Genomic DNA, 9401 nt, shown 5'->3' on the forward strand with positions numbered 1-9401 from the left:
GATCTCTGACTTGATAATTCAACGACTGAAAATATTTTGTTGGATTTTAGAGTTTGATGCATGCATCTGTGTTTCAAAAATTTTATTTTCTAAATACCATAGTGGAGAATAAGATTAAAAAAAAATTAATCTTAATTTTAAATGCATAAAAATATCAAACTACATGATCTATTTCATATGCTGAAATTGATATATGCTGAAATTCAGATTGTGATCAAATCACATACCTATTTTGCAATCTCTTTCTTCAAAACTAGATCTAAAAGAGAAGAGGCTCTTTCTTAGCTATACAAGTATCTGATCTCTATGAGTATCCACTCAGGATCAGTCTGAAATAGTCTTGTTTAATCTAAATTTTGGTTCTCCAAAATTTAGCCTACTGAATCTGAACGAAGCCTGGATCGTGATCAACACTTGATCTTTCTCTTTGATCTTCTTCTTTTTCTCTTTTTTAGAGTTTCTCCTTGCTATGTGCTGCTACCAAATATTAGAAACTAGCAAAGAAGAGGCACCTAAACTTCTTTAGGCATGGTTTTTGGTTCTCCAAAATTCAGCCTGCTGAATCTGAATGAAGCCTGGATCGTGATCAATACTTGATCTTTCTCTTTGATCTTCTTCTTCTCCTCTTTTCTAGAGTTTCTCTTTGCTATGTGCTACTACCGAATATTATAAACTAGTAAAGAAGAGGCACCTAAACTCCTTTAGGCATGAAACTCCTTAGGACGTGCGTCCCAAGGAAGGGGTGTATAGAACACCCAAGAGGAGAGAAAGGGAGAGGAAGAGAGGGCATGGGGAGAGCCCTTGGGTGTGAGGGGTTGCTGGTTTTGATGCTCTAAAAATCTTAAGAGAGATCCTTTTAAATAGGTATAAGGATTGAATCCTATTCAATCTCATAATATAAGTTCTACTTGTATTAGGATTCCTATTAACTTAAGTTATCCAACTTACATTAGGAAGCCTATTAGGTGCCAACTATTGGAGCCCTTGCACCCATAATTAGACACCCTCTTTTGCACCCAAGAGATACCCCATATGAAAATCAAAGGCCCTCTAATTAATGGACACATCCAAATTGATCAAATCAAAGTGGCGTCCCATAATAACTATCATGGAGATTCATAAGGGACTTGCATAATAACTATCAAGGAGATTCATAAGAGACTTGCACCCTTAATTTATATCATCCATAATTTTAGACACCCAATAATTAGAATCTCATGAATCTTATTCATGTAAGTTATTAGCAGGTAATTAAGTTAGAATTAACTTATCAAATAAGTAATCTCAATAGAAAGAAGAATTGGATCCAACTATGTGCTAGCAAGGTTAACATAAACCCAATAAATTTTTCTAAACCCAATTGATACTTCATAAGCTCAATTACTTATTGCAGGCCTAATCTCATTGTTGGGTGATTTCATAGGTTCAATTCTATCTGGTAATGAGACATACAATGATCTCTATCATCATATCATTGAAACTCTTTTCAATAGATTGGAATAATTCTACTATAACTCAATAAGGATTGTCGAACCAGAACAACCCTAGTGAGCTCTCACAATCCACTAGTGATACCTATCAGTATGTAGTGGCAATCTAGTAGAACTGAAATAAACCTCTAGGTGTAGTTAACGTGTGATTCAGTCACTCTATCGTGAGTCCCGACTAGATGGCAGATTATGGATAAATCGTCAAACCTCAACATCGATCCTATGATAGATTCAATTAGCTTAAGTCCATATGTGATTCTATGGAAACTCTTTTTCATCAGTCACACTGCTATGGCTGTAGACTTAAGAACACAGCCTCTTAAATTTCATAGGATTACTTTCTTCTGCTAGGGTCGATAGATCCCATCTTGATGCACACCCCACTCCTACAGTGGATCAACTGTCGCCAACATCCACTACAAGGACTCTTTGAGACCCATGTTGATGTGTCAGTCAAACTCCAGTAGCCTCACTATAAGTAGTTGTGTCATCTCAGGTCAAAGAACCAGTCATACAACTACAGCATCGAGAAAGTCACTAACGAGTGAGCAGACATCCATGTGACTTCTCATGTTGGTGACATTTTGTGCTAGTTATTTTCTAACAACCACCTGTACTCTCGCTCTAGTGTCTCTACACTGCAGACTCGAGACCCATCTATCTGAAGGAAGTGATCCATGCACTAGTCTATCCGGATCAATCACCATTCCCAAGATGATCCTATGATCAGGAGCAATTTAGGAATCAACCATCAATGACATATGCCTCAAATTCTCAACTCTTTGAGAATATGTGTCATCATCTTGTTATTCTCTTGGATGATTTATAGACATATAGATATGAATGGTAATATAACTATCCAATAAGTACAAAATTATGTTCTAGAGATATGAAATGTGTCAGCCAATATTGGCTTCTAGGGCATACATCCAACAATCTCCCACTTGCACTAAAGTCAATCTGCTATGTACCAAGCCCTATCTTCATAAAACAGGCTATAGTCTTAGGCTAGCCAAGTGACTTACCAGTGGGTCATCCACATCACATGTGGAGTTTGCTCTCTGCACCTCTATATATTTCTACTCGAGGTAGTTGCATGTTCTGCTATTCTATGTGTTTGGATATCTAGTGAGACCTAAGCTCCTTAGTAAGGGCTATGGTGCCATTGTCTTTGTAGTATAGTATCATAGTATCTGATAGTATGACAACTAATTCTATAACTAACATTACAACCAGAATACATCCTACACATCTACAGTGTACTCAGCTTTCATTGATCGATTATTTGGAATCCTTTCAAGATATCGACATAGGAACACATCCATAATGTAGATATTCTACCATCAACATCAGACATAAAGTATAAATTGGTGTATCCTCCCACTCCTAGTTTTCATCATTTTCTAAGCATGTCCTTAGTTCTTCTTAAGAGCTTAAGGATATTTTCATAGCAATCCAGCACTCACAGTCTGGATACAACTGATAACTACTTGTAACAATCACTGTATAATCAGTTTAAGTACTTTATGGCATATGACTATGTCCGAGAGGGTAGCAGACCCCGCTTCAAGATTTTTATGCTAAACACTTTCAGCATCCAATCTCTGTACTTTATCTGTGAAAATATAAGCATCCAATTGCATCTATCTCTATAGATCTTTAGGATATTCACTTTATATATTTCATGAAGAAATCTATATTCAATCATATTTTAATCGATGTCAGTATTGGACACTTTCACTGACTCTTTTGAAACCCATAATTTTTTATATATGATTAAACAATTTGATTATATCATTGAAATGAATGTTCCAACTCCAAGGTTATTGTGATCTTTGTGATCACCTATCACAAGAAGAAAAATCCATAGACTATTCCATATAGAAATCTTCAAAAGATCTCTACTCAGAAAAACTATTTCACATTCTTTCTTGGAGTCAACGTCTTACATTATCTTGTTGTAGGTTCTGGGATCATCTCTATGTTCTCTATCTCCTATGAGAAATAATTTTCTCTATATCCTCTATTAAGCATACTCAAGTACCTTTCGAGAGGATTGGAGATCTTACTATGTGTATGAGGTGGAGGAGGAATACACATCTATTGGCTCATGATTAATATATTCTTAAGGTCTCAAGGCTTCCTGCTCTTCAAAGACACTCTCTTAGAGCTTAACTTTCCTTCCATTGCTTCATCTTAATTAAATAGTTTTCTAAGAAGATAGCATTGAGTCACAATCACATTATAATCTCATCGAAAAGTAATATCCCAAACTCTTTTAGAAAGAGCTTTATAGACCTATCCTCTAACATATCCACCTGCTGTCCTAGACACAGACTGGACATTTTTGAATCTCAAAATAATCAAGATTCAGTTCTCACCATGTCATATCTTATATGGTGTGGTAGGAACAGGTTTACAGAGAACCCAATTTCATAGAAATAAAGCATATCCCTAAAGAAATATAAATAAATCAATGAATTTCATTATAGATCAGATCATATCTTATATAGTCCCATGACTCTTCTTATCTCATTGAGCTGAGATTTACTAAGAGGGGTCTAATATGAAACAATAATATTTTATAAGATAATCAAGAAATTTTTTTCAATGGTATTGCATCCTCGATCTGATCGAAGTATCTTCAAAAATTTTTCAATTTATTTCTCTACTTACATCTGAATTCTTTAAACTTTTCAAAAATTTTAGATTTGTATCTCATATATAAAGTAGAGACAACTCCTTGTTTAGCACATCACATGAGCTACACGCATCAAATGTGTACAAGGATAAGTATCTCAGTGGTCCTTTTCTTCTTGTCCCACAAGAATAGCTTGGTCATATTTTTTCAAAGAGATGATGCACAAACTAGATTTGACTTAACAATCAATGAGCACAAGCCCATATTTTTTCAGTTTGTTAATCATTTCTTCTCTAATATGACTTAGTTATAAGTTTCACATATACTTTAAATTTTATCTCAATTTTAGATCTCTCAGATCCAATGGCATTCATTGATTGCTCAATTAAGTTCACATATGCATCAACATGCAAATGATAGAGACTGTCTCTATGAACTAAATCCAAACGATGATCGTAAAGGACAGATACCCATGGCTGTAGCAACAATTGTTGTCCTATAGTCAATTCAAGGATTACTTCCTCAGTCCTCTACCTTTTCATCGATTGTACACTAGAGTTTGTAGCTCAACTAGGAGAAGAGAAAATCGTAAGAACAGTATTGAGTAATTTCGACATACCTACTCTAGGTATGTCTTTGTTTCTTTAGGCTCTCCAGTATTTATCTCTGAACTCTTTCAAAGTTTTTTTGTTATCAACACTTTGACCAATTCAAATAAAGTTCCATGATGATCTTTCATATGGTAGTTTACCATAAACTATCCATATAAACTAATCAGGGATCACAGGATCAAATCCATAAGCAATTCCTTATGCGTAGTCATGTCAAGCCTTTTAAACTTTTTAATATCCTCGATCATTATCAAATAACAATCATAGATTGACTATGTTGGGAAATGTGTCCCAAAAAGCCAATCGTCAAGCTGTTGACGGTTGAGCAACCAAGTATTGTAATTGATTTGTTAATAAATAAAATATATTTGGCATCTTCATCATAAGCTTTCATCTTCTAATGAACTCTGTTGTTATGATGAAGTCCTTAGGACTATTTAGGTTCGATAAAGAGAGGATTTATCGATTAGTCCTTAAAACTATTCACGACCAAATGATAGGCTGTTAATAAGGACGACAGCTTCTATCAAGCATAGGTCGCTGTAGGCCATATGGGTTGGTTGTTCTCTTAACCAAGGAGTGTAGAGACACTGGTATGGCATACAGGTGAGATGTAAGGGTACATCATCATTGAACATGACCAACTCCAGAGTATTCTACTGTCGAGAATATCTCTGATGGGATATAGGTATAAGTGTCCCTTAGACCTGAGATCGCCTCAGAGACTTACAAGCAACTCACTGTGCTTTGGTACTGGACTAACTGAATTTCTAATTTAGAGATGGAAGGCTTCTGGGCACAGTCAAGTACTTGTGAAGTCAGAGTGTGATCGAGATAGAATTGACCACTCCAAGAGTTGGAGAAGAATGAGTCGCTGTATTTCAATTTAGCAAAACCTTGGCCAGGATAATCCATCAGATGGATTTGATATTTTGAAATACAATGTGGACAACCTGATCAGAGTTGATAGTTAAACTCTGGGGTGTCTTATGATTATTTTGGTCAAAGGGATGAATTATATGAAAACTATATCCGCATGGGTTCTAAGGATGTTGTTCTACACATTCGACCTATCCGATCGTCGGGTACCATTGCTAGATGGTCACTTCGATTGGTATAAGAATTTGTTCCTATGCTACCAGCTTAGGTTCGGACCTATGAGGTCACACACATTAGAGTTCATGATCCGATCAGATGGTTGATCAACGATTAAGAATCATTCTAGGGTTAAATGATCAATACGATTGACATTTAACCCAGTGCAAGTGTTGCAGGAGGATCGATTAGCAATTCGATTGCTAATTGGCTTAATTTGATTAAGCTAATGGGCTGAAATTAAGTCTAATTAAATATAATTTAAATAGATTTATTTTGGACTTGATTGGATCAAGTCCAATTGGTTTATTGGATAAGCCAAGTGCAAGGAAAAACTAGTCCTAGTTCAACTAGGACTTGGGTCAATCTAATTTCTAATTTGATTGGAAAATTAAATCAGATTTAAATCTAATTTAATCTGATTAAATTAAGTTATTAATTAGGTTAAGACCTATTTTAATTGGGTTGATCTAATTTTGATTTAATTTGATTTGGAAAATCAAATTAAAACAAGTCATAAGACAGAATCCTAGTAAGACTAGGATTCCACCTTGCACCACATAATCCTTCTCTACGCCCTCTCTCTTATTCAACGCCAATCTCCACTTATTTTGTGTGACAAAAGCCCTCTCCCAGATCTCTCCCACATTCACAAAAGGTCTCCTCTCTTCTTTCTTACATGGAAGGTGGTTTGGATCAAATCTAAAAGGAATAAGTTTGGATTTCGAATTCTATGAGATAGAGTTTTAGAAATCCAAAACTCTTTCAATTTTGCACCGAATTTATCCAATTTTTTTTTTGAATTTTTGTGGCTATATTGTGCACCCTTTTCTGTGGATCCATACATGAAAATATGAAGGAGGTGCTCAAGAGTTGGGCATCCCTTAACTTGCCATGTTTGGATAAGCCTTGACTAGGTGTTTGACCTAGATAAGGACTCTATCATATCTCTCTGTATAAGATGAGTTTCTTTATAAAATTTTAGGAGAAATTAGATATTTGAGAGATATTTGTCTCATCCAAAAATTAGAGAGAAATACCTTTGGGTTGTAGAGATATAAAAGATGCAAGTTTGGGTGTCTAGAGAGAAAAATGTGAAGAAGAAGAGGGTCTTCTTCTTGGGTTTTTGTTTTCACATCTTTCCTCCCTCCATCTTGAGTTTCCTGAGAGTGTCTCAGATCTGAAACTCCTCCTTCTACTTTCCATCTTTGGAAGAGTCCAAATCAAGAAGAAAGAGGCACCTGATCAACCATCAAAGAAGGATCAGCGCAGTACTAGCATACTGTGCTGATTTCCTGAAGCAGGACTTCTGATCGAGATTCGTGGGCTCGTGTGGATGACTCCTAGAGGCCGGATGTGTGTGCGGCTTGCAACATCATCCTCAAGCCCAGATCAGCAAGGTTAGAACATCTAACTTGCAAGGTAATAGATCTGATCTATTGTTTAATACATACATTAGATGTAGTATAGAAACATGTTGATATGATCAACATGTAGTTCATGCTATATTTATATATTTTAATTTTTGATTTAATACCATATAATAATCATGTAATAAGATCTTAGATCTAGGGATTTTTTGATTTTAGAAAATAAATTTTGATTTATTTTAGTCTTCCACTGTATGATCTTGAAAAAGTTTCAAGATCTAACCCTCTTTTTCAAGATCTAACCCTGAAACCCTAGATCTGGTTCCCTTCAATTGGTATCAGACCAAAGTTCTTTATTACATGATTATTTATACATGCTTAGATTATTTTTAGATTAGATCTAATTTATAATCTGATTATTAAATCTAAAATTAAAATTTTAGATCAATCACAAACTACAAGGTTGTCCTGCTGTAAGGTTTACCCCTTACAGTGCAAAGGTTGTCCTAGTTTGTGTAGATCTATCTTTAATCATAAATTTATTAGATATGATCTAGATTAAATTTATGATTTATTAGATTTAAAAGATATTTAAATCTGAAATAAAATCTCTTTGTTAATAATTTTTGTGCAAAGAAATTGTTTAAAGTTGAAATTGTTTCAGTTACATGAACCTGTTTAGATTAGATCTAAAGTAGTTTCATGTTTATTTCACTTGCATGTTGATTATGAATCAAACATGCAATATGGTTGGTAGAATCATATTGTAAAATTATTTTACAAATATGAAAATTATTTTTTGAAAAGCCGAACCCAACCCTCAGCCCAAAACTTAATTAAGAATTAAGAAGTTGTTTGATTAGGTTCTAGGATTGTGAATTGAAGAACCTAAGACACAAATCATAACACATTGGGTTAATGGGTTAGTGAGAATTAGGTCCATTAATTGGGTTAGACCTATGGTTAGATTAAAGATGGACTTAATTAGAGAATTGACTAAATCTAATCAATTGTTGTCTTAGATTAGGTCAAGGATTCTCTAGATCAATTACAATAGTTGTAATTGGTCAAGTCCATGTCTTTAACGAGAACCAAATGGACTTGATTCTTGGCTAAGCGGTCTAGCACGAACTGTTAGGTTGATCTAATCAAAACTAATTAAACCAGTTGGTGTCTAAGGTAAACCAGACGGTGGTTTTTAATTAGGAGCCCACTTACCTGGCCATTTCTGATGGTGTCTAAGGCATGCTTTGGCAGACCCTCCCACTGATCGAACTTACCTGGCCTCTTGGTGAAATTATGTTTTGATCGGATCACTTGACTATTCGAGCTGACACATGTCAGTTAGGTAAATCAGTGTGACTGATTTAGGTGCTCCTAGACCAGCCCTGGTCTCCCTTAAGCTGACTTGGTGAAGCCAGTGGGAGGATCATGATAAGCTGGTTCATCTGACCTCATCCTCTAAATTATTTAAATCCTCTAAAATTATTAGGTCCTTAAAATGACAAAGTTATGGAGATAACTAAGTCATAGCCTCCCATTAAGGTGTTTGATAATGAGTCCATTAACTCAATAATCATTGCAGACCCAAAGGCCTGGTGCTTGTTGACTAATAGAATTATCACTCATCATATGATGACTTGGAAGTGTCTCTCTAATGGTGGTTAGGTGAGCCAACCAAAGTTGGGCTTAATCATTCATTGGTTAGATACACCAAGTATGATCATGTTAATGGTTGGACCTAACCGGATCCTTACAGTGGAGGCCAAAGCCTACTGATTAGGTTTCTGGGGCAAAATTAAAATTACTAGAAATTATTTAGAGAAACAATTGGTTATGAACCTACCCTTAGATGTACATGGGTTGACCAACCAAAGTTGGGCTTGTGTGCAGTCTAAGTGGATTCTAGTACCCGCTAAGGAATTAGGGTAATTCCTCGAGTTGGAGGTAGAGGCTATCAATTCGAATAAAATAGTGGGAGAAACCTTTTGATTAAAGTCCAAATCTTTAGGTTTAATGAATCAATTACTAATTAGGTTATGGTTCTCCTTTGTGCAAATATGGCCACTTCCCTATCGCTCCGATCATTGTTGGACAATGATAAGTTGGTGGGACCCAACTTCGGTAGCTGGTACCGAAAGTTGAAGATAGTCCTGGAGCATGAACGGATCCTATATGTGATAATAGATCCTGC

The sequence above is a fragment of the Elaeis guineensis genome, chromosome 11 (genome assembly GCF_000442705.2).
Source record: "Elaeis guineensis isolate ETL-2024a chromosome 11, EG11, whole genome shotgun sequence".
Classification (NCBI taxonomy): Eukaryota; Viridiplantae; Streptophyta; class Magnoliopsida; order Arecales; family Arecaceae; genus Elaeis; species Elaeis guineensis.